Here is a 27,097-nt window from a genome sequence, read left to right on the forward strand (position 1 = left end):
ACACTCCTTGTCTATCACCATCAGACCCTCTAATTCTTTGCCAATAAACCAATATTTGCCTTACTAGAAAACATTAGAGGTTTTTAAATATCTTGGGAATTAAAAGGACTTTAGAAGAACACAAAAAGAAAAACAAACAAAACAATAAAATAACTGGCCAAGTAAAATCTTTGAAGGAACAACATGCAATGGCCTGACAAGGGTGATAGGCCCTGGGGACAGTTTCATGAAAGCTGTCTCAGCCACAGATGCTAGGGGCTGTATGATGAGAGCAGGGAAGAAATGAAGAAGTGAGCAGGGATATGGAGCCTTGACACAGGTAGCAGTCCTCCACTCTACACACTAGAAGGAATGGTGGCGAACTCTCAGAGATCCTGTCTTGCCAACAGAGATCTCGGGAGCTTAGAAATCAAGTTCACATAAACTGGTGCAGGTTCCTCTGATCAGCTCATCCCACCATGGCTCCCTTGATTGCTAGGATCTGGAATAAACAGACTGGGTTCAGTTTAAGAAGGTCCCAAGTCCATGCTGGTACAAGCATGATTTTCTCGTGTCATCTCAAGACAAGGTACTCTTCCGAAGGTTTGGTCACCCAGAATTTAAGATGTCTATGAGAGGACTGGCCCTCACTGACCGCCCATGTCCCTCTAACCCATCCTTGATTGGCTTCCAGAGGGGGCTGGCAGATGGGGTTCTCCCCAGGGCAAATATATGGCCACTTGATGCTACCTCCAGCTCCCTCGCCCTGGCACACAGCACCAATTGATTGTAGGAAGCCTCAGAATCCTTCTCAGCATAGCTCTGGACAGCCACCACCAATCATTTGGAATTGGCATTCAAAAGGACATCAGTTTTGTCAAATTATCCCAGGGTCCACTGAACAGTGTTTCCAATCTCCCTGTCAAATGGTTTTGCGTCTCCATCCTCCCAGAATCGGAGTCATTATCCAAAGAAACATCCAACAGAGGATGAAAGAAGAGCCTTGTTCATTACTACCATAAGAAAAAAGACTTGAAAGTAATTTAAGCGTTCAACAACAAAAATATATTGTGTGCTTCCATACGCCAGACACTGTGCTATTCTTTACAGGTAAAAAGAAGAGGAAGACATAGTTCTTACTCTAAATGTGCTCACAGTCTAAAAAGAGATAGAGACCAGTAAATCATGATGCATTCTCTGATAGCTACATCTCAGTCAGCAAGGCCAAAAGGAGACACAGCCTTATCTCCTGACTCACATACACATGCAGACACACACACACTTCCACACATTCTCAGCGGACTGCCTGAGGCACCTCATCCTTCCCTCTTATTTGCCAACAAGTATTAGTCTAGCTTCGGAAAGCTACCAGCTAACTGAACAAGAGGCCCCCATGACCTCGGGCTGACTAGAATATATGGAAACGAGGGATTAACACATTAACACATGATTTGGTAAAGAGTTCCACTTGGCTCTCCATTTTCCAGATTTTTCTCCTGGACTTCTTAAAACTTCACAAAGAAAATTTTTTTTTCTCAGTCCAAGTATGTTGATTTCAGCATCCCTGCTTTGGACTAATTTCTAAGGACTCATCTCAAGCTTTATGATGCATAAGAATCGCCGTGGGATTTGTCAAAATGCAGATTCTTATTCACGAAGTCTGGGACTTATTACATCTCAACATTTCTTCCATCTCTGGATCTCTTTGTGCTGCATTTTGAGGAATGTGAGGAATGCTGGGAGTCAGTATTATAGTGCAGTGGCCAAATACAAGGGCTTTTCCTGAATTCAAGACCAGTTGTGTGACTTCTGACAAATTACTTATCCTTTCTTTGCCTTAGTTTCTGAATCAATAAAATGGGGATATATATGGTTCTTGTAAGGATTAAATAAGAAAATACATGTTAATTGATTGAATAATGCCCAGCCCATAGCAAGCACTCATTTAAATGTTAGAAAATTTTAGTATTCCTTCAAGTCAATTTTATGCCTCACTAATTCACTCTTCTGTTATACCCAGTCCATCATGTTTAGTTTTGTTATTTCAACAAGGATATTTTTCATTAATTGGTTCTCTTTTATACTATCCCATTCTTGATTCATGACATCTTACTCTTATTTGGTAAGCTCTGTTCTTGTTTTATAGACTTTCACTCCTTTATTATCTCTTTGATGCTATCAAATCATATTTACATTTTTAATCATGTAAAACTGCTGCATTTTCTTTACTTACTCAAATGTAAACTCTTTCTTTTATTGCGTTTTCCCTTTATATTTGGAACTTTTTAGCTATGAACTCATTATGGCCAGGGGAGTTTTCAAGGCTTTGTACTGGATTGTGATTTCCATATACGAAGTTTGTGTGGGACACAGTGCTGGTATACATCTAGCTCAGATAGCTGTGCAGAGAACACCCTGCCAGAAGGGACCATTTCAGAACTTGTTCCTGCAGCAACAGCACAGTTATAGCCCTTAGGCTTAATACAGGTGTCACTGCTCTGACTCCTGGGCTGGTGTTGGCTGCTAAGCTCCAGCTTCTAGAGGTTTCCATTTGTAGGCTATCAGGGCAGTTCCGCCCCTAGCCAACCTCTGGCCTCATGCAGGCCCACCTTCTCAGAGCCTCTTCTTATAGCTTCCAGGCTTAGCCTTTATTCAACTGTTCTGGGCCCTCCCTGGGACTTTTTTCGTCGCCTTCATTCTCAGGCTCTTCTTGTGCTCTTTATCTCTTCCCATCCTCACTTGTTCCACATGTTCCCCTTAGCTCTGTCCTCAACATTACAATTACATTTAGTGACAAAAGATATTTGTTATCAGAAACACTTAGGGAGAGTTCGTTTTCCCCTGCCTTCCTCTAGAGCCCCAAGTTGCAGAGGCTTCCAAACTTGCCACACTGCACTCTTTCAAAAACCTTCAATCCCCCAATCCTGTCATTTACCCTCTACTTCCCCTCCCTTGCAAGAGACACCCCCACCAGAAGCTACTTGGGCTTGGGCAACACTGATCATTTGGCAGGACAGTGGGTCTTGAATTCCAGAAGTGGGGATGGGGGACGATAAAAGTGCCAGGAAGTAAAAGAGGTTGCCGTATTCAAATAGATCTCAGCTCTCTGCACCCGTTCTCCTTGCTCTATGGTTTTCTCTTTATAATTACTAAAGAATTCCCCTACAAGATATGAGTTAGATAAAGCACTGCAGAACTTATTAACCATCATGACACTGTCATGGCAGACCCCGTTTTCCTCTCTCATATAGTACGGACTGGACTTGATAACTTTTTCTTCCTCCAATTATGTGTATATGAAAAACTACTTGTGAGTGTGAACGTGTGTGTGTGTGTGTGTGCACCACATACACACACACACACAACACACTTCTCAAGATAAAATAAATTGTATGGTAATAACAGTGGCTGCCTTCTTCCACGATTCATTTCCCCCTTTTCCATATGCTCTCTGCCTACATAAATACCTTTGCCTGTTCATTAATTCCCTGGTAAATGTATTCAATTCTTCCCTCTGTTCCTTTTTTCCAACACTCCAGTTGCATTTTAGAAGTTTTAGCTCTAACCTTATGCTCTCTGTCTCTCTAGCCCTGCAGTGATTGTCACTATCTTTCTGTGTTTCTCTTTCCTCAAAGTCTTGTAAAATATAACATACTGCAAAACAGTGGTGTTCCTGGGATTTAGCATTTGGGGTGGCAGATGGGGTGGTAATGAATCTGCTTGTGGGGGCTGGGTGCATCCCCCAGCACTCTCAACCCATTGCATATATTTTGAACTGGAAATATTAAAGATAATGGAAGTAGAAGCACATTTTGTGCCATTTAATCTATTTAGGAGTAGATAAGAAACTTTTTACCAATACTTATTCCAACACGACTAACATAGCTAAACGAAATCCCCTTGGTAGCAAATAGCCATGAGAGATTTAGCTTTTGTGGTCTCACTACAACTTAACCATATATTCTTTATACTGCATCATGCCACTCAATGCTGAACGAATGCATGATGAGTGATGAATGAATGAATCAATGAATAAGTGAGTGAGTGAGTGAGTCCTGGACCCAAGGCACTTCAGTACTGCCAGTCAACTCTGATTGCAAAATAAACGGTGGTCACTTAACCACAGATCTGAAAAATAGGAGAGTTCTGGGGTGAAAAAACAACACTGGGTTCTAAATTTTTTTAATGTTTATTTATTTTTTGAGAGAGAGAGACAGAATGTGAGCAGGTGAGGGGCAGAGAGAGAGAGAGACACAGAATCTGAAGTGGGCTCCAGGCTCTGAGCTGTCAGGACAGAGCCAGACGTGGGGCTTGAACTCTTGGACTGTGAGATCATGACCTGAGCAGAAGTCAGACGCTTACCCACCTGAGCCACCCAGGCGCCCCACATTGGGTCTAAATGAATATTTTCATCACTTAAATATGTAAAACACTGCACAGCAACAATTCTCCTCATGAGACTAGAAGGCATATCAGTTTATTAGCCCATCTGGCAACGGACTGAATGGAAACAGACTAAAGAGGCCAATGTCGTATGGGCTGTTGTTGTCAATCTAGAATTAGAACCACGAGTCTTTGAAAGTTGCATTCTCTGCTCGGTAATCCATACTTTTTTCAAATACTAATGTACAATTCTTTTCCCCAAGAAGTAATGAAACTGTGCACCAGGAAAAAAACTTTATTATCACTTACTCAATATTGAATACCTCTCTAGGATAGACACTGAACAGGTGCTTTTGGGTTTTCTAGAGTAGAAAAACAGACTTCAGTTCTACCCTCCCTTGTGATGTAACCATAGTGAAGTTAGAGGATTACATCAAGCACTGCAGTTGGTATAGAATATCCTAATTACGATTCCAAATTGCACTAAATGCTTTTCTAAATAGCAAAAATCCCAGATAAATTAATTTGAAGGGACATATAAAATTGCAGTCATAGGGAGGTAAATATTTCATTAGCAAATCTTTCCATTTTGCCTGACCACTTCTAAGTAACTTTTAGATCACTAAGGACACACACACACACACACACACACACACACAGTTCTATGGCTTATGAAAAAAGAAAAAAAAACATTTCCATTATGTTCTGTTTCTTTTGAAGAATTCCCTGAGGAATTCTTCTAAAGTTGAGGCAAATCAGCATACACAAATACATCCATTTACAATCTCCTTGGAAACTAGAATTGCTGGCCAATTCAGGCAGCAAGCAACAAAATGTTTTCTCCAGGTTTACTTGAAGGGAGAAAAATATTGTGAATATGCAAAGGAAGGTATATGTTGGGTTTCAGGGTTTTATGTGCTATCCTCTAGGGGCCTATATTTCCATGCACCAGAAAGACTGCTGCTTTATGCCAAGTCTACCTGCTGTGCTATCAAAATGAAATAAGGCAAAGAAAAATGATGATAATAAAAATGACTACTATCTATAGAGCACTTAGCAGGTGCAGACACTAGACTTATATTATCTCATGTAATTCTCACAGCCACCTTAGGAAATAGGCATTCCCTCCCTCATTTTACAGAACAGGATATTGAGGCTCAGTGACATTAAGGAACTCGCCTAAGGTCACACCACTAACAAGTAATGAGGCTGGGGGGATATCGCCTCAGTTCTGTGTGTTCTCTGACTCTAAAGCCATGCAACGGCTCCTGTGCTCTAAACACAATGCCACATTCCCGCACGCACAGTTGTGTTGTCAGTAAGACCTCCTCAACTGTCCCTCCACAGTTCAATGATGTAGTTAATGCCAAACTTCAGATGGAATTTTCCACTGAAAATGCTTAAAAGCCACTACAGGTTTTCAGCGGAAACACAGAACCACTAAATAAAGGGGCTGTAACCACAGATCACGTGGCCACCTATTTACCTGTTCCTCGTGACTCACTTCTGCACAAATCTATACCGTAAGGAGAAAGCCACAAGGAGGAAAGTAAATTATTTGTGCTCTACCCCTGGGTGGACAAAAAGATTAAGAGGCATCCTGACACACTCACGCACACACAAATGGAAAACACAGATTTGTTTTGACAGCCTATCATACTACAAAAATATTTATGAATGTAAGCTGCAGCAAAGTGCATCCATCCTCCAAAAGCACACGCACCCCGCCAAAGACGGCTTAGATGTGGGGAAGGTGAGAACACCCCTTCAAAATTAACTGCCCTCAGGCTAAGGGGGTGCGCAAGCGGGAAGCCTCCTGCTTTCCATTATCAGGATTTCTTGTAATGTCGTTCTTCTCACAAAACACTCTTATTTTTCACATCCACTGTTAAGTGACCACCCTTTATTTTGCAATCAGAGAGTCGAGCTGGCAGAACCAAAGTGGCTTGGCAGCTGCAGACATGCAACTCAACTGAACAAACAGATTCTTAAGTGATGCTTAGATGGAAGAACTTGGACAGGATTCAGATTTTTTTTTTTAAATTCATTTAAATGTGTGATTGAATCCTGCTCGTTACCCTCTCGGCAGAATATTATATATTCAGCTCTTTATTGTATAATAATGTCGAGGATGGAAAGGAAGAAAGGTACAATATTACCAACTCTTCTTATTATAGAAGGAGAGCAGCTTTGTTTATGTCATAAACAATAGTCAATAAATGCATATAACAAGTTAATTTTTCACAGCAATCCATACCCAGAGCTTGAAACATGTTATTTTATTCTTTGGTCCAAATTTCTTGAGACAAATAAATCCTTCTGTATAGTAATCATACTAAAATCTTGGAGCAAACAGTGTATAAGAGCTTACAGGCCCAATCGCAGAATGTCACTTAGTGCAGATTGGTGACAGGTTAATTTCATTACAGCACTGCCCACACACCTCTAACCCAACTCTTCCTCTCACTGCTCCAGCCAGGCAGAACCTCTTACTTTCCACAACTTTCCCAAGCATGCTCCCTCTTGCTCAGTCTTAGGATCATTGCACTTACTCTTTCCTCTGCCCCAGATAGCCACATGACTTAAACCCTGACCTCTCTCAAGTGTCTGCCCAAATGTTGTTACCTTATGTCTTCACAAATCATCCTCTATCCTCCTAACCCACTTAATTATTTTCTACATATTGGAATCTTGTGATATGTATTTATTTGATCTTCACTTTCTTCTCTTAATCCTTTATTCGCTGCAGCAACCCCAGTGCCAAAAGTGGTACTCACACAAAGCGAGCACTGATGAATGAATGAATGAATGAATGAACGAATGAATGTCGCCAGAACCAATTCAGGGCTGGGAAAGGGTGGGGTGGCTGCCTAAGGTGTCAGTCTATAAAAGGGGGCACAAACATCATTGGAATGGTAAGGCGATGGAAAGTATTCATTTTAGAATTCTCATGAGAAATCTTTCCAATGTTTAGGATTACTTTGATGAACCACATGGGGCAGAGGAAGGATGAGCCTCCCCACATGGAGGTATTAGATGAACTACCCCCTAAGAAGGATAAATACAATTAGCTATAGGGCCTTTCTTCTACTGAGTAGAGTTCACACCATTGGGTCAAAGCAGAATTGCCTGAGTCTAACTAAGGCCCAAAAGAGCCACCAGTGGTTTTCCCTTCCCTCCCTTCCCCATGTCCTGCTCAGCCTGTCTTCTGAATCAGTGTTGCATGAATAGTTAAATAGTGCTGTTGTCAGTCTTCTCTGTGTATCCACATACCTCTCCTCTGTTCAAGGACCTGCAGAGCTTCTCAGTTACTTTTTGGGTCCCATTCAAACTCCCCAGCCTTGGCATGCAACCCCTAGAAGCCAAGTATATTACTTTACATGGCACAAAGGACTTTGCATACAGAATTAAGATTACAGACCTTAAAATAGAGAGTTCAGGAGATTCTTCAGTTGGGCCCAAGGTAATCACACAAGTCCTCGAAAGTAGAAGAGAAAAGCAGAAGAATGAGAGAGATATGGCAGAAGAGGGAAGCATTGGAGTGATTCAAGATGTAACAAAGACTCAAAGTGCCATTTGTTGGCTTTGAAGTTGGGGGAAGGGACCATAAGCAAAGAATGTAGGCAGCCTCTAGAAGCTGAGAACTACCTCCTTCCAACAGCCAGCAAGGAGACAGAAACCTCAGTCGTATAACCACATCGCCAACTCTGCCACAACCTGAATAAGCCTGGAAGTGGATTCCACCCCAGAGCCCAGCTGTACCAACACCTTAACCTTGGCCTTATGAACTTGAAGCAGAGAAACCAGTCGAGCCCACTGGATTTCTGACCTACAGAACTGTAAGATAATTTTGGATTGTTTAAACTGCTAAAGTTGTGGTAATTTGTTATGGCAACAACAGGAAGCTAATTCAAGACCTTTAGCAAACTGAATCCAAGTTGTATATCCAAAACATCACATTGCTCTGAACCATGAATCCACTGCTCCAGTCACCCTGGTCTCCTTTCAGCCCAAAAACATGCTCGTTTGTTATTAATCCCACACTCTGTCTGCATTCAAGCTGTTCTCCTGCCACGCCAGCTCAAATCCAGTCCTCCAAGCCTGAGTCAGACCCACACCCCACCTCTTTCACCTTTTAATCTGGTTGCCCAACAGGACCTTCCACTTAGGGACTTCCAAGTATCACACTACGCTTTATAGAATTATGTAATTTTGTCAAGTGTCTTATCATTTTCTTTCCCAACAAAACTGAGCCTTTCATAAGCTGAAATCGTATCTCCTTTGTGTCTGGCAAGGCACAGAACAATGGATGCACAGTAAACATTTCCTAGAAACTTGCTCACTTCGCTTTAAAATACCCACTTGGAGATTTTTACTTGTAGTGCATTCTCAAATCGGCTAACATGAGAGAATTAGAAAATATTTGTCTTTTTGCAACATAGTTGATTGCAGCTTGTATCACAGATCAGATATGCAGCATCCTAACAGATTTAATCCAATGACAGGAAGCAGTTACTTTCACTTATTTCTATTAGCTGGATGTTCCTTGCCAGGACAGAGTTCTCACCTGATGCTTACTTTTCCATTCCACCCTGATTCCAAGGAATTTAGCTCTAACAGCACGAAAGCCATAATCATACCATGTGGGGACCTTAGTGAGAGCGGTATTGTGTCTCATTGCCTAAACAACATCTCTGACTCCTATTGTGGTAGATAGACCAGAGAAACAATGACTCCTCCTTTCCTCTCAAGAATAAGTTCTCACTTTTCATAATAAAAAGAATTGGAAGATGGTGTCTTGATACTAAGAAGTTTTCAATTAGTACACATACATCGCTCTATAAATCTCATAAAAGCAATCTGAAAGGCAAGCAAGTTGTGAAATATTTATTATACTATCCCATGCTTAAAAACATGTGTCTGTAAATTTTGTTTACCTCACATATAGCATCATCACAGTCTCAGATGATAACCACCAAGTTCATACCTCCATTCGGTAAGAAAACATGATTTTTTTCATAACAATGTCAACAGCTTTTTTTTCTTTTCTTTTCTGTTTTTTAATGCTAATAGCTTTTATTATAAATTGTGCCCATTTTAACACAGTCATTCAGGGAAGACTTACTGTTACCTACTATGTGGTTAAAACCTCTCACCCACTGTGTGTGGTTGACTAAGGGATTAAAACTGTTTTGCCCTTCAGGACTCCTGGGTGGCTCACTTGGTTAAGCATCTGACTCTTGGTTTCGGCTCAGGTCATGATCTATGGTCTGTGGGTTTGTGCCCCACATCAGGCTCCATGCTGACAGCATGAATCCTGCTTGGGATTCTCTCTCTCCCTCTCTCTCTCTCTCTGCCCCTCCCCCACTCATTCTCTCTCTCTCTCTCTCTCTCTCTCGCGCGCGCGCGCGCGCGCGCTCTCTCTCTCTCAAAATAAATTAACTTTAAAAAAAATAAAAAAACTGTTTTCCCTTTCATTTTAGCATATGAAGCACTCTTTTATCTAGTTCCTCCCTAACTTTCCAGCTTTGGTTCCCATCATTCTCTGACCCCAGGGTCTCCAACAGCTCTCTGTAGATTCTTACACATGAATATATATCATGACGTCTGGCCTTTGTGGCCTTGTTCATGCTGTCCCTTTTGCCTAAAATTGTTTTATCTTGTAAGCTCCCAGCCTAATTAACCCCAATTCAACCTATAGAATTCAGTTACATGCCACCACCTCCAGGAAGTCTTCCTTACCCCTCTTTTCACTTAGATGTTCCTATATCCCAAAAGACTACAGCTTTCTTGAGGGGAGGAATGGAGTCTTAATCATTTTTTTTTAGTCTTGGGACCTAAAAAGTACCTGACACGTAGTAAGTTCTTTTTTTTTTTTTTTTTTTTCAACATTTATTTATTTTTGGGACAGAGAGAGACAGAGCATGAACGGGGGAGGGGCAGAGAGAGAGGGAGACACAGAATCGGAAACAGGCTCCAGGCTCTGAGCCATCAGCCCAGAGCCTGACGCGGGGCTCGAACTCCCGGACCGCGAGATCGTGACCTGGCTGAAGTCGGAGGCTTAACCGACTGCGCCACCCAGGCACCCCAGTAAGTTCTTAAATAAATGACGAATGAAAAAGTTTCAAATACAGTGGTTGTTAACAACTCTTTAAGTAGCTCATAAGAAAGCCAAAACATGGATGCAAATATTAAATATCATAATAAGAATAGGATGGGATAAGTATATTAGCTTCCTAGAGCTGTCATAAAAATTACCACAAATGTGGTGACTTAAAATAGAAATGTATTCTCTCATAGTTCTGGAGACCAGAAGTCCAAAATCGAGGCACTGGCCCACACTCCCTCTCAGGTCTCTGGAGTCGAAATTCTTTCCATGACTCTCTCCTGGCTTCTGATGTTTGCTGGCAATCCTTAGTGTTCCTTGACTTGTAGCCATATCACTCCAATCTCCACCCACGTGTTCACATTGTCTTCCCCTCTGAATATGTCTTCTCTGTGCATTTGTCTTATGAGGATATGTGTGCTTGAATTGAGGGCCTACCAGCATAATCCAGGATAAACTCCTCTCTCAAGGTCCTTAACTTAATCACACCATTTGCCATATAAGGTAATATTTACTCTTTATCATATAGCATAATACCCATAGGTTTCAGGGATTAGGAGGTGGACGTATGTTTTTGGAGCCACCTTCCCATTACAATAGGTGTAAGTTAGTGGGGTATCACCCAAGAAGAGTCATAGAATTTCAGAAGAAAGAGTGAACAACAGGTTGGAGTGATGGCCACATGGCCTTAACACTTTAAAGTGTCAAGGTAATTTTCTGTTCTCACCATGGTTCCTCTAAGGTAGCACAGTGATGTTGATCCCATTAAAAAAGAAACTGAGGAATGGAATGGATAGGTGTGTATTACAGAAAGGTCAAGATCAAAATTTAACTCTCCTCTCCTCAAGTCTTCATTTATTATCTATACTCTCTTACCATCCAAAATGGATTTAAGAGGGATTAAATGACAGACACACCACAGAGCTTCTTGCCATTATTTAAGTGATAGTTTTTAATTTGCCTTTGTTTTATTCCAGCTGAAGTTTTCACAGCATAGATGCTAATGCTATACACTGGACAAAAGGAGTGCAGCCAGGGAGGCTAGGTACTTTCCATCATCAACAAATATCTACTTAGAATCTGCCCTTAGTGAAATATTTTGAGGAATATTGAAGACGAATTAAGCAGGCATTCAAGCTCAAGGAGCTACCATGTTGTAGAAGATACATGATCAGGTGACAAGTACAGGTAATGTGTAGCCCAGATAGAATGCTGTGGAAGTTTAGAGCAAGAGAGATCACTCCTGGCTGAAGTCAGCAGGGGAGGCTCCATGAAGCAGATGGCATTAGAATAGGGCACTGAAAAGAAAATACTTCACTCAGTAGAAAGGGAGCTGGAGAAGGTCGTAAAGTGTGCAAGGGCAACTTAAGCAGAAGGGAGAATACATACAAAAGCATGGAGGCAAAAGACTCCGAAGTGTATTGGGAAACAACAAGAAATTCAGGGTATATGCAGGAGGTAAAACAAGAGGAGATAAAAATGAAAAGAAAATTCGTTATATGTGGTCCTTGACTGTCAAGCAAATGATATGGACTTTATTAAATAGGCAAGGAGCTGTCATTAGAGATATTTTGAATAAGGAAAAGACATAATCAGACATAATCAGAGTTGTTTGGGAAGATTACTCTGGCAGTGGTGTGAAGGATGTGGAAGGAGGGGGAGGCGAGATGCTCAAAGATATTTGCAATACTACAGCCAAGAGCTAAATAAGGGTCTTAATTAGGAAGGCAGCCCTGTGAAAGGAACAGAAGAAGTGAGAGCAATTTCAAAGGAAAACTCAATAGGACATAATGACTTATTGGGAACATGTGATTGGAGATATAGGAGGCATATAGAGTTTGAGACTGAATATAGTCATTCAAAATGGCGATGTCAGTGGAAGAATTTGAAAAGTCAGGAGGAGGAACCAGCTTAACAGCAAAAATTATTAACTTAGTTTACAAGTGTTAAATTTTAAGAACTGGCAGGTCATAAGGCAAAGATGCCAAGCAATGACATGATTGGAATATAAATGCAAAACTCATCTGAACATAACTGAAGTCAGAAATTTATAACACTACAAAGGGAGAAAGAAAATACCCTAAAGCTTAAAGAATGTCCATAATTAATGAATAGTAGAAGGGCAGAAGCTAGCCAAGATGGACAAGACCAAAAAGAAATGGTTCCACCAAAGAAGTAATGAGAGTCCAAATACGGAAGAGAAAAGAATTCAAGGTAGAAGAGCGTTTCAGAGACCAGTCATGAATATCAAGTACTGAAAATTTCAAAAATGTATTATCAAGGCACAGACATTGCATTTGTGTGTAGGATGTCTTTTGTTCGATGGCTAGCGAGTCCAAATTGCAAGAGAATAAAGACTAATTGGTAATGAATAAAGATTGCAGATAAATTTTTCAAGAAGTTTAAAGATAGGGGCACCTGGGTGGTTCACTCTGTTGAGCATCCCACTGTTCATTTCGGCTCAGGGTGATCTCAGGGTCGTGGGATCCAGCTCCACATCGAGCTCTGTGCTGAGCATGGAGCCTGCTTAAGATTCTCTTTCTCCCTCTGTCCTTCTCCCCCCTACCCCCCACCTCTCTCTCTCTCAAAAAAAAAAAAAAAGAGGAAGAAAAAGGAAGAAAGGAAGAAAGGAAGAAAGGAAGAAAGGAAGAAAGGAAGAAAGGAAGAAAGAAAGAAAGAAAGAAAAAAAGAAAGAAAGAAAGAAAGAAAAGGAAAAGAAAGAAGTTTAAAGATAAAATACCAGGGGTGCCTGGGTGGCTCAGTCGGTTAAGCGGCCGACTTCGGCTCAGGTCATGATCTCGCAGTTCGTGAGTTCGAGCCCCGCGTTGGGCTCTGGGCTGACAGCTCAGAGCCTGGAGCCTGTTTCAGATTCTGTGTCTCCCTCTCTCTCTCTGACCCTCCCCCGTTCATGCTCTGTCTCTCTCTGTCTCAAGAATAAATAAACGTTAAAGATAAAATACCAGAAACCATTATTAAAGGAAAAAACAAGGTCAGAAGAAAGTTGACATGTTTAGGTGTTTGTGGTTTTTTTTTTTTTTCTTTTTAGCATAAATGCTTATATTCTAATTAGTGTTCATCTAGTGCCTACATTGTGCCATTGTGCTACTTGGTGAGCTCTGAAGAGACTCAGAGTGTGATTCTTACTCACGAACAGTAAAATTGGATAAAATAGAAATGTAAATGCATTGCTCAACACAGTGTGCTAAGTACTGCAATTATGGTAGGCAGAAGGCAGTGGGGGCCCCAAAGAGGGGCACTAGGCCGGTCTGAGGCAAGGAAAGGTGATGGTGCCCTGGGACCTCCTGGGCAGGTGCTGCCCATTGAGTCTTAAAGGACAAGGACTTAGACTGACATATTTAATAAAGAGCAGGGGAGAGAAGGACTGCCTGTGTTTTCTTCAAAAACAAAGAATCATACAGGAGGGAAAAAAACAGGAGTTGATGAGGAAGACAGAAGGTAAATAATGGCAGCTTAGTTCTGCATGAGGTAGGAAAGGATGAGAGTGAACAGACCAGCAAAGGAATTTGCCTTTGCCGGGAGGAGACAAGAAAAAGGAGGCAGAAACTGATAAAGAAACAGGGCCTAGGAAGGCGGTTAAGGAAAGAGACTGAGGGACCCAGGGGTTCTGCCTTGTTCCTTTTGGGGCAACGCAGGTCAACCACACGCCAAGAGCAGGGTGGGGCTGGGAAGGGCGGAAAAGTGATGATTACTAGGTTAATAGGCTTTCATTCTTTTTAAATAAAAACATGTATTCAAATTGAAGATGATTTGAGGCTCAGTCTCTTCCTAATGCATCTTGTGTGAGAAGCAATTCAGTGTGACGGGGCAGGGCTTGCACTCTGGAGCCAGGCTGACTGTGTCTGATGTTTGTCTTGTCTATTCCTCATAGTAGCTGTGTGATGCAAGTGGCTTTATAATATAAATACTCTCCCTGTGCCTATGTTTGCTCATCTATAAGTGGGACCAGTAATAGTACCTAACTCACAGGTTTATGGTGAGGAATAAAAGAATTAACACCTGTAAAGTGCTGAGAACAGTGCCGGGCACATAATACATACTCAAAAATGTTAGCTCTTACTATTACTAGCTAGACCAGTGCTACCTCCTAGAACTTTCTGAGGTGATGGAAATATCCACTATGCTGTCCAACACAGTAGTCACTAGCCACATCTGGCTATTGAGCACTGGAATTATGGCTTTGGGTTTTTGCTCATTTAAACGCAAAGAGCCGCATGTGGCTCTGCAGAGGAAGGAGCAACCATTTTAAACAGGGTTTCACTGGTGCAAAAAGGATGCTGCGTCCTATCCCCTAGGGACCCTGGTCCTGAAATACTGTAGAATAGGCCCAGCCAATTAAAGATACTGTTGTAGCTCCTAAGACTCAGCTTTGTTGGTGCTGATGATCAAAGACAGTACGGAGAAGAGACATGCTCACACCCCCTGTAATTTCAAAGGAGGTTTTAGTATCTGGTAGGATATCTGTTAGATAAACAAGAGGAAAGTGGCATATCTCCAAGTGAACGGAACAGAGGTTCGCCAGCTTCCTGCGTAAGTGGGTCAGTTGAGAGCCATTAAGAAACAACAGCTGGAGTTCTAAGAGAAGCAAGAGCTTCTACCCAGACGCAGTCTTGAGTCCTGTTAATATCTGCTGACAATGGAGTAATTTCACATCAGAGCCACCAAAAGAGCCACTATCACAGTCTGTGCAACAACATGAAACTCGGTCTACACTATTGATAAAACACAAAAGGAGGAGAAAGGTTATCAATGAATAATGCATTTCCTTTTGTGGAAGCAGGAGGGAAAAAAAAACAAATGGATCATTAATGGGCTTAATGCGATTAGGGTCCACAGTAGAGGAGGGGTAGACGAGGGGGTGCAGGGAGCGCCAGCTCCTGCCAGCAAGGCCACCAGCACAAAAGGCTGCTGTGGAGTGGGAGCGGAGGGGAGGGGTGAGGCTTGTAGGGGCGTCAGTTTGGAGTCCTGGCTTTCACTTTCCAGTATTTCAGTCTCTTCCTGAATCCAAAATTGGTTGTGTTATCTCTGTGTTTCTAGAACAAAATATCGTAGTGGTGAAAACGGCGTATTCCTGAGAACTTAGGAAAAGGAATTATCACATTTGAAAAGCTTAATTAAGATGGTAGAGTGAGAGAACACACTGTTACTATTATTGCTTTAAAAAGAATTTTTAGAGCAGGTAAACTTTTTTAAAATATTATATTTTCCTTTTATTTGTTGTATTTTTTAAATATTCCCCATTTCTTTGTGTAAGTCTGAGGTCTTAGCCTATATAATATTCCATGGCCTGAGGAAGCTTATTTAACTTCTTTGTGAAGTAGGTCCTCTGCCAATAAACGCTCTTGTTTTGTTTGCCTTAAAAAAAAAAAAAAAAAAAAAAAAAAAAAGTTTTAAAATGGTCATGTGAGGGGGGCACCTGGGTGGCACAGTCGGTTAAGCCTCCGACTTCAGCCAGGTCACGATCTCGCGGTCCGGGAGTTCGAGCCCCGCGTCAGGCTCTGGGCTGATGGCTCAGAGCCTGGAGCCTGTTTCCGATTCTGGGTCTCCCTCTCTCTCTGCCCCTCCCCCGTTCATGCTCTGTCTCTCTCTGTCCCAAAAATAAATAAACGTTGAAAAAAAAAATTTAAAATGGTCATGTGAGGAAGTGAAGAATAAAGCAACTCAAATAAAAGGACAGGAAGTCATTAAGTGAAGAAAAACTATTCTTTTCTTTTCAAGTTTATTTATTTTGAGAGAGAGAGAAGAGTGCAAGTGGAGAAAGGGGCAGAGAGACGGGAGAGAAAGAATTCCAAGCAGGCTCTGCACTATCAGAGCACAGCCCAACGTGAACTCGAACTCACCAACCATGAGATCATGACCTGAGCTGAGATCAGGAGTCAGATGCTTAACCAACTGAGCCACCCAGGTGCCCCGGAGAAAAAAGCACTTTTTGGCATTGTGAAGAAAACAGACACAAAAGTTGCAGGCTGTAGCAGCTGACTTTATGCAATAGGGCACTTCCCGGTAGAGTGGCATACCTTGAGCTTTTCAAAGCGAAATGCTTGAAATTTACATTTCACTATTTAGGAAAACATGCTTGAAATTTACAACATTTCACTATTTAGGAAAACTCCGTGTTTAATGGATGTGTACATGGGGAAAAAAAAAAAAAACCCCTTTCTGGTGTAAATAATCCTACCTGATCAATATCAAATCAAATGCAGGCGTTTCTCTTCCTGTTCTATAGAGTAGTCACAGGAGGCCAACAGACCTGGATGCAAACCAAGCTCCACTTATTTGTATATGTGATCTTGGGTGAGTTGTTTTACCCGATGGGGTGTCAATTTCCTTAGCAGTAAATGGTGATGCTAACACGTACTCATGGAATGTTGTAGAATTGAAAGTAATGGGGCAGCCCATATAAAATACCCAAGAATGACTGGATCCTAGTCGGGGTTGGATAAGCGCTAGCTGCTCTGTCCGGAGGGGGTCAGGGTGTGGGCACTCTCCTGAGAGGAACCAGACTCCACACAAGCTCTTCACAGCTAAGGGCTAACAAACTTGACCCCTATTTAGACACAGAAACCAAGAAATCTTGGCTCTAGGGGATTCCTTCTCCCAAGGAAGTACGCGTGTTCTGGTGACTCTCTCAGGCCTTCTGGATAAGCCAGAGGAGACCCTGGTGATCAGGAATAAAGGACAACTGCTACTTCAGACTCCAGATAAAGTCCTAACTCCCAGAAATCCCCCCTGAGACTGTTAGGACTCTTGCTCCCTCCGACCAGTGTCAGCATTGAACTGTGACCAATACTGACTCCATCTGCCATCCCAGCCTCCAGCATTAGGCAACTGCTGCAAGCCTTGAATTCTCAACTGGTCTGGTAAACTTATTGCTCCCATCTAAAGCAAGAATCATTGCCTAGTCCATCAGATTTTAGGTTTCTATTTTCTTTTTTTTAATTTTTTTTAATGTTTACTCATTTTTGAGAGAGAGACAGACAGACTCAACATGAATGGGGGAGGGGCAGAGAGAGAGACACACACACAGAATCTGAAGCAGGCTCCAGACTCCAAACTTTCAGCACAGAGCCCAACGCAGGGCTCGAATTCACAAACCCTGAGATCATGACCTGAGCCAAGTCGGATGCTTAACCGACTGAGCCACCCAGGTGCCCCTTACATTTCCATTTTCAAGTATTATCTTTCCTAACATTGAACAATGTGTGTTCGTACTACAGCAGAAGAAGTAAAAGCATGTTTTAGGGAAGCAAGCTGCTAGCCTTGCCTGAGGCAGGCAGTGGAGTTGGATAGTAATCAAGGCTGGCTATGGGTGGCACAGGGGGTGAGCAGAGGTCAGGAAAAGTTAGACACAGTTTGGGACAAGTAGTTGCCCTGGAGTTAGCCAGGCCAAGCAAGACACAGGTTACAGTCACCTGACGGCAGAGCAGACAGAAACCAGAGCTTAGACACTGACCATCAGGCAGGGAGGGCTCCAGGCAAAGACAATCCTTTTCTTATTCTAGGTGTTCATTGGAGAAGGTGACCTGGAAGTTTCATCAGCTCAGATTCCTCCTGGAACTCTCTAGAGGGTTCTACAGTCTTTAAATTTGAGGTATAGTCCCTAGGACATTGGAAAACATCCTCTTGTCCCATGAGTCTGTGGTTCCCCTCAATAGGGAAAACAATCTTCTAGCCTTACTAAAGCCTCAAGAAGAACTTTATCTTCATGTATCTTACCACCCTTAGAAATGTTATGAGTAGTCAAATTTTCCACCATCTCTCCTCTTCCTGGGGCAGGAACTTAACCTCAGGCTAGAATAGTAAAGTATTTAGAAAGTGCATGGTGGAAGGATGCTGAAAACCTGGCTTATTGATGCAAAGCAATTGGCAGGATAAACATGAGAATGTTTGGGAAAGATTGAAAGTAGAGTTCTCTTGACCATCTAAGAGTCCTCTCTACAGCAGCCATCGACGTGCATGTGTGGCTGTGACACCATAACACAATGGCATGTCCTCATTTTAGGATCCAGCCCTAAAACACAAGCACAGTCTCAGTGGTGCAGATCCACGGGAAGAAAGTCCACTGCCCTGACCCTTGAGGATGAAGCCTAGTGTTTCTAAGCATTGCATTAAGGATAGCTCTATGGTACAACATGATTCACTGTTAGGCCTTGGAATTCTCTTAGAGATTAAAAAACAAACAAACAAACATTTCACGTTATCTAGGGCCTGTATGCCATTTCTATCCAGTGCCTCTGTATTTTTCAGAAGCATCCAAGAAAACCATCGCCTCCCCCACAAAATAAATGAACAAGATGCTAAACAGCCTGAGCTGCCTCCCACTCCCCACCTCCCACCTAGAAAATTAATAAGAATTTGAGTTTTATGGTGATCCAACAATGAGTTATATGATCTGGAAGAACACACCCATCTCCCCTTTTCTGAACCCAGGCCTCTCGGGAAATGCATGTAATGTCACAGAGGGCTGATCCTCATCAGGAAGATCTAGAATTTCTAAAACTGTTGAGTTCCTTGTCAGAAAGCCCACATTCCTGTGAAATACAAATAACTATAGAGAAATGCCCTGAACTCAAATTTGTTTCCATTTCAAGGGAACTGGAACAAAGGGTCACTTTGAAATGTAAAAGCAAGATAGGAAAAACAAATAGCAGCCCAGATGTTCTATCCTCCCCCCTCCCCCAACCCCATGCTAGTAGTGAACGTCTTGCTAGTTCTGACTCCAGGTGAGGTCTGCATTACAATAACGGGAACACACCTGTTAATGCAAACCACCTGTGCTCTAACTCACATGCACTCTGGCCCCAGGTGGGCCTCCATCACAGGAGCACTGGTTCTTCCCCTTCGCTAATAGAGCAGCATCATGAACAGATGTGGTCAGAGTAATATCCAAAAAAGGATTAAAATCGAAGTCTCTGGCCCATTCCAAGGGTGTCCTTGCCTTCCCCCACCCCACCTCTGTACCCTAATAAATTCTCCTTTCCACTTCTTCCAATCCTTATCTCCCCCCCCACCCTTGCTTTGCTCTAGGAATTTAAGTGGGACTTGTGGTGAGGGGGGGCCACAGCTCATATTTCAAGGGCTCTGAGCTGGAAAAACACACCAGCTGCTTTCCACCCACTTTCGTCCAACAGAGGCCATCTCTTTCCATCTATATATCTCAATCCCTGTTAATTGCATTTATTACCTGTGATGTACTTCACATGCTACATTTAGTAGAATTCCCTAAGAACTATTCCCTTTAATTCATTATTTTAAAAAACATTTATGGAGCTTTTATTATGCCAAATCAATACATTACAATGTTTCTCTCCACATAGGGTTTTGTAAAACATACAGACAAATATGCAAGACCCACTATCTGAATATTACTCATCTCTGGGCTATAAGAACTCAAAACAGCCCCAAGGGCAATCACCAATTCCTTGCGCACAAGCTTACCTGCAAAATCTTTTTGTTTTAGACATGAAACAGGGCAGTCTAGCCAGCCATTATCTCTGAAGTGAATTATGTGCCTTTTACCAAAGCTTGGCTCAACATCCCCCTTCTTACATTTCTTGGCTTTGTTGTGTGTGTGTGTGTGTGTGTGTGTGTGTGTTGCTGTTTTCTTTTCTTCTTGAAAATTATAGACATGGTAATTCACTTGCGATGCACCGAGAATCTTAATCTGGCACCAGTGTTACTGGTAAATTGCTTCCTTTTAGCATGAGAGAGGGCAGCTTGCACTTCCTGCGATGGATCATATAGCCATCTCCCTGCCTGGCCACAGTAATAAGCAGACGCTCACATTTTTAAATATAACAACCGTGGTTTCTTCTCTCAGAATAACAAATGAAAGACACAGCGGCTTATTTTTGAGCCGGAGGAGAGAGAATCCCCACAAACCACCGAAAAAAAGCACCGCAGTTAGCATGGATATTTGGGCAGACTAGGGGAGAAGGAAGTACAGAAAAGAAATCATTTCCTGTTTATTATCCCCCTATCAAATTACAACAGTTCACTAGCAGAAAGCAAGAACCCTGAATTCTATTTTTTTTTTATTTTATTTTTATTTTTTTAAAAAAAATTTTTTTTTTCAACGTTTATTTATTTTTGGGACAGAGAGAGACAGAGCATGAACGGGGGAGGGGCAGAGAGAGAGGGAGACACAGAATCGGAAACAGGCTCCAGGCTCTGAGCAGTCAGCACAGAGCCCGACGCCGGGCTCGAACTCACGGACCGCGAGATCGTGACCTGGCTGAAGTCGGACGCTTAACCGACTGCGCCACCCAGGCACCCCAAGAACCCTGAATTCTAAACGCTCGGCAGTGAAGGCTGGACAGCACTGTCATCAGGCAGAGTGTCAGAAGAATATGCCATCATTTGTTGTATAAATTTGTTCTCTTTTTCCTGTTTCTTAGTTTTCTAATAAGAATGGCAGAAGGAGGAGAAGAAGGAGGGGACGGGGGGGGGGGGGGGGGAAGGGGGGGGGGGAGGAGAAGAAGAAGAAGAAGAAGAAGAAGAAGAAGAAGAAGAAGAAGAAGAAGAAGAAGAAGAAAGATGCCTCCAGTTAAGCAACTTCTTCAGGGTCACTTAATGTTCTCATTCAGGGGGCTTGGCTGTTGCAATGTTTCCTCCACAACTGCAAATTGGATTATAACAGCCAGCCCTGGAAGGTGGGACTCCCCTTATTCTGCATGCATTTGCCACGTGGCATTGCCCAAGAAAATGAGCATAGTGTCTCTCTCATTTAAGTTTTTTAATGTGAATTTATTTTTGAGAGAGAAAGTGTGAGTGGGGGAAGGGCAGAGACAGAGAGGGACAGAGGCTCTGAAAGCGGGCCCTGTGGTGACAGCGGCGAGCCTGATGTGGGGCCGGAATTCACAAACCCGGCAGATCCTGACCTGAGCCGAGGTCAGACGTTCGACCCACAGAGCCACCCAGGTGCCCCAGTGTCTCTCTCATTTAGAGCAAACTTCCTGAGACCAGTGAAGGACAAGCCTCCTGTTACTGAGGGCCCCTCCAACTTTTGAGTTAAAGATACTAACAGCTATGCAAATGCAAAAGAAAATGGGTTTTTTTTTGGCATCTTCTGCCTAATGTCAGGACGTCTGTAACATCCGTGCCTGGGAAGCCATCGCCAGCGTGTACTGCCTTTGTAGCAAGGCGCCGAGACTTTCGGACAGGAAGGTGCTGTGCAACAGGCAAAGGAAACACATTTCTTATGACATCGGAGCTTTTTGCAAGCGGCTAGTATTTCATATTGTGTGAGGGATATACCTTCAACTCCTTCTGCTTGTCACTTTTGATGTTTTGATTCTAGCTACCAAATCAGCAATTAGGCCACTGAAGAACAGGACCTGCTCTTGCTGTGGTCCCCCTTCATTTTCGCTCACCTGTTCTCAACATTACGAACTCTAGGTTGCCAGAGAGAAAACTGCTGGGGTTTCCTCTAAGCTGGACAACGACCTCACGTGCAGTCACTGCCTCCTCCTCACGTACAATGTTTATTGCTCACGTACGATGTTTATTGCTGCCCTGCTCGCACTCCTCAGCCTGCCTCTGCCTTACTCTGAAAACTGGTCAGAATCTTCGCATTTCCAAGAGAAATGCCCCCTCTCGTGGTCACTACTGAATAATGCAGTTCTCTCTTCCCGCCGGAGCGCTGTGAACTAACCTAGGAACACCAGTGCGCCCAGAGTCGGAAAAAAAAGCTTTAAGCTTTTGCTGTGAGAGCTAAATCCTCTATAACTGCATCCAGCTTTCAGATGTAGATTGAACCATATGAATTGTTGACAGTCAACTACTTCTGACCTGTAAAAATGACAGTTTCATACAGTTCAAAGTCATATGTAAAAATAAGCCAGGCAGGGAAACTTTTACCAACCCCTATGGTTTTAGCTGAGCCCTATGAATACCAGCCAACGATGGAAATCCTTCTATTCTAGTAACTACAGTGAGGAGCTTTAAACACAACAAATAAATAGTTTTCAAGCCCCAAATGCTATGTACTTTGCAAGCCCTGAACTTAACCTTCTGTTTCTTGTCAATTGGAAGTTGATTATAAAGAGCAGGCATAGAAAGTTGGACTTTCCTAGATCAGTCATTTATTTGTTATGGAGCATTTGCCAAATAAGTGACAAAGTTACCTCTAGCCCAGCACAAGTAGCTGGTACTCTGAACAGGCTTCTTTACCTTAGGCAAAGCAAACAGAGCAATGCTAAATAGGGCGTCAGGGTTCTCTCATAGATGTGATTATTTTTGTAAGTGCGACATTTATTTGTTTTTAATATGAGAAATTAAATAATGCGTGATAAATTATGTTAAGCAATCTTTTCCAATAATGGCAATTCATCATGCTAACAAAATTTTTAAATAAAACGTTATGTTTAATTATTCAATATTAAAAAACATTGATGTCAAATGGGAATAAGCCTCTGTCACCTCATATTGGAGACTTTTTATAATAAATAAAGAGGTCCCAGAAATCAATGAGAAAAAAAATCAACAACTCAGTATGGCAAAGAATGTGATCAGACAATTTACACATTTTTTTAAAAATGTGTTACACACATGAAACTAAAAGGCAACCAACGGAATGGGAAAAGATATTTGCAAATGATATATCGGACAAAGGGCTAGTATCCAAAATCTATAAACAGCTCACCAAACTCCACACCCGAAAAACAAATAACCCAGTGAAGACATGGGCAGAAAACATGAATAGACACTTCTCTAAAGAAGACATCCAGATGGCCAACAGGCACATGAAAAGATGCTCAACGTCACTCCTTATCAGGGAAATACAAATCAAAACCACACTCAGGTATCACCTCACGCCAGTCAGAGTGGCCAAAATGAACAAATCAGGAGACTATAGATGCTGGAGAGGATGTGGAGAAACGGGAACCCTCTTGCACTGTTGGTGGGAATGCAAACTGATGCAGCCACTCTGGAAAACAGTGTGGAGGTTCCTCAGAAAATTAAAAATAGACCTACCCTATGACCCAGCAATAGCACTGCTAGGAATTGACCCAAGGGATACAGGAGTACTGATGCATAGGGGCACTTGTACCCCAATGTTTATAGCAGCACTCTCAACAATAGCCAAATTATGGAAAGAGCCTAAATGTCCATCAACTGATGAATGGATAAAGAAATTGTGGTTTATATACACAATGGAGTACTACCTGGCAATGAGAAAGAACGAAATATGGCCCTTTGTAGCAATGTGGATGGAACTGGAGAGTGTGATGCTAAGTGAAATAAGCCATACAGAGAAAAACAGATACCATATGTTTTCACTTTTATGTGGATCCTGAGAAACTTAACAGAAACCCATGGGGAAGGGGAAGGAAAAAAAAAAAAGAGGTTAGAGTGGGAGAGAGCCAAAGCATAAGAGACTCTTAAAAACTGAGAACAAACTGAGGGTTGATGGGGGGGTGGGAGGGAGGGGAGGGTGGGTGATGGGTATTGAGGAGGGCACCTTTTGGGATGAGCACTGGGTGTTGTATGGAAACCAATTTGACAATAAATTTCATATATTGAAAAAAATAAATAAATAAAATGTGTTACACACATGTAAAGAATCTCAATGTCACTCAAAGCAATGAAAACTAAACCTACATCACGATATCAGTTTCACCTCTCAGATTGTCAAAAGCTAAAAACTTTGTTAACATACTCTAGACAAGGTTGTGAAGAAACTGGCACTCTTATAACATTTCTGGTATAAGTATAAATTGGGGCACTCTTTCTAGAAAGGACAATTTAGCAAAAACTATCAACATCACAAATATATATACCCCAGGCTGTGGCAAATTTTGTGTCTGGTAATATAGCCTACAGATATGCTTTCACACATATAACACAATGTACATAAAAGGTTATTAATTGCAGAAGTACTTATGATCGTACAAAATTACAAACAACCAGAAGTCAGCTAAGAAGAATAGTTATATCGCTAGTCATTAGGCAAATACAAATCAACACCACAGACACCACCTCACACTTGTTAAAATGGCTATTATCAAAAAGACAAGAAGTAAATGTTGGTGGAGATGTGGAGCAAAGGGAACTCTTGTGCACCACTGGTGGGAATGTAAATTGGTGCAGCCACTATGGAAAACAATATGGAAACTCACCCACAAATTAAAAATACAAGTAACATATGATCCAGCAATTCCACTTCCGGGTATTTATTGGAAGAAAACAACAATACTACCTTGAAAATACATCTGTACCACCACATTCATTGCAGCATTATTTACAATAGCCAAGATATGGGAACAATCTAAGGGCCCAATGATGGTAAATGGATAAAGAAGATACGATATTATATATTATATATAATACATATCTTAAAAACTCAAAAAAAAGTACAGTTAAACAAACAGAAATATATTCATATAATGAAATACTATGCAGCTGTTAAAAAAGTTGGAAGCTCTCTATATACCAATATAAAGCAATATCCAAGATAAAAGGGGTGCAGAAGTGTGCATAATATGCCATTTTATTGTTACAGAAAATATTTTTTTATTTTTGCCTTATAAATATAAAGAAACTCAAGAGAATACACAAAAAAGTAATAACATTGGATAATGGAAAAGGCAGATTATGGAAAGAAAACATTTACTTGTATTCATATGGGGGTAGTGCATATGAAATTATCACATATACAAAAATTAAGTGGAATAGAATCATTTACGTCAATAGGTTAGGGGGAAAAATCCCTTCTTTTATCCTCAACAGATTTAATAAATTGTATGTTGATGTGTGGGAAGAGTAAGTAAAACTGTTTAAGGGGCGCATATACTTCCTTCCTGCTGACAGACCCTTTGTCTGATCCCAAACAAGCTAAGGTGCCGCTTCTCCGTACATGAACAGGAACAGAATTTGAGACCCCGATTTGAGCCCCTGACCCCAAGATAAGAGTTCTGCTGAGGGCCAACTTTTTCTCTAAGACCTCCAACCACTTTTAGCATAAGCAGATGTCCAACAACAGACAAATGAGTCAGTGTCACTCATTTCCATATGAAATGAGCTTAATACTTAAATTATTTAAGTTATTTTAAATAACATTCTGTCTTTCAGAGCACTTTTCCTCCTGCTGCTGCCAGTACTCACACATTAATTCACAATCATGAGCCCTACTACCTGTTAGGTGCTATTCTAAGAGTGCCCAAGTAGACAGCTCATGAAGTACCCCAAAAACACAGGAGCTTGAATGATGTACCATCTGGGGTCAAGATTTAACCCCAGGACCAGTTCACTCTTTCTTGTTGACCTTCATGAAGTTGGAATTTGTTATTTATGGCTTAAGAGTGAGATCACATACATACCCCTACCTACAAACCCAGAGAGAAATCAAGTTAAAGAGGACCTTATAAGGAGATTGCTGAACTCGGCAATGTGATGAATGGTTCTTGTGCCTTTTTCCCCCTGAAAACAGTGTAGTTTTTTAAATGTAAACACATGCATATACAGCACTAACTAGCTATGGGACTGGGCAGGATTTTCACTCTCTGATTTTCCTAATCTGTCCCCTAAAAAACGGAGTTAGAGCCGTGTGTCTTAAACTTTTTTTCATTATCACACCCCCCCCCCCAAGGAGCCTTTTTAGATCCTTCTTCCCTATCAAGGGGTACCATAAAATGTTACAATTAAACACACTGCATACGTTGTATGTAACTGTATGTATATCTTTATACATAAAGAGTACTTTTTTTTTTTTTTTTTTTTTGCTCCCTGTGATGGTTAATTTTATGTGTCAACTTGACTGGGCTAAGGAATGCCAGATAGCTGGTAAAATGTTATTTTGTGGTATCTCTGTGAGGCTGTTTCTGGAAGAGATTAGCATGGGAATATGCAGACTAAGTAAAGAAGATTGTCCTCACCAATCATCCAACTTGCTGAGGGCCTAACTAGGGGGAAAAAACAAAGTGTGAATGTGTTCTTTACTTGAGCTGAGACATCCATTTTCTCCTGCCTCATACATCAGCCTCCATGGTTCTCAAAACTTCAAAATCAGACTGAATTGCATCACTAACTTTCCTGTTTATCCCACTTACAAACAGGCGATTGTAACACTACTTGACCTTCATAACCATGTGAGCCAATTTTTATATCTCTTTTTATAGTATCTATTTATCTATCCATCCATCCATCCTATTTGGATCTCTTTCTTTGGGGAACACTGACTAATACAACCACCAAGAATCAAATTTGTGCCTCCGCTGAGAATAAATGAATTATATCCCCAAGGAGAATCCACAAGTTTCCTTCTAGTTTTAAAACTGAGGGAGTGGAGCATGCTGTAGAAATGCATATACCTAAGCACTAGATGGGTTTGAGTCCAATTCTGACACCACTACTTGCTTATCATAGGACACTGAATAAGTATTTCACTTACACCCATGTGTAAAACAGGTGTAATGACACCTCGTATGGGGCAACCAAGGCAACTAACATCAACTAAGGCAAAGTGGGTGAAGCCTCTGGCACTGCACCTGGCACGCTGTAAGCAATCAATCATTGGCACCTTTTCATGTGCCTGACTTAAAACAAATCTAAACCTTACCTCTATATCTAAAAAATAAAACACTGATGACAGTAACATGCGCAGTAATCATA

The sequence above is a fragment of the Lynx canadensis genome, chromosome C1, assembly GCF_007474595.2.
Source record: "Lynx canadensis isolate LIC74 chromosome C1, mLynCan4.pri.v2, whole genome shotgun sequence".
Lineage (NCBI taxonomy): Eukaryota > Metazoa > Chordata > Mammalia > Carnivora > Felidae > Lynx > Lynx canadensis.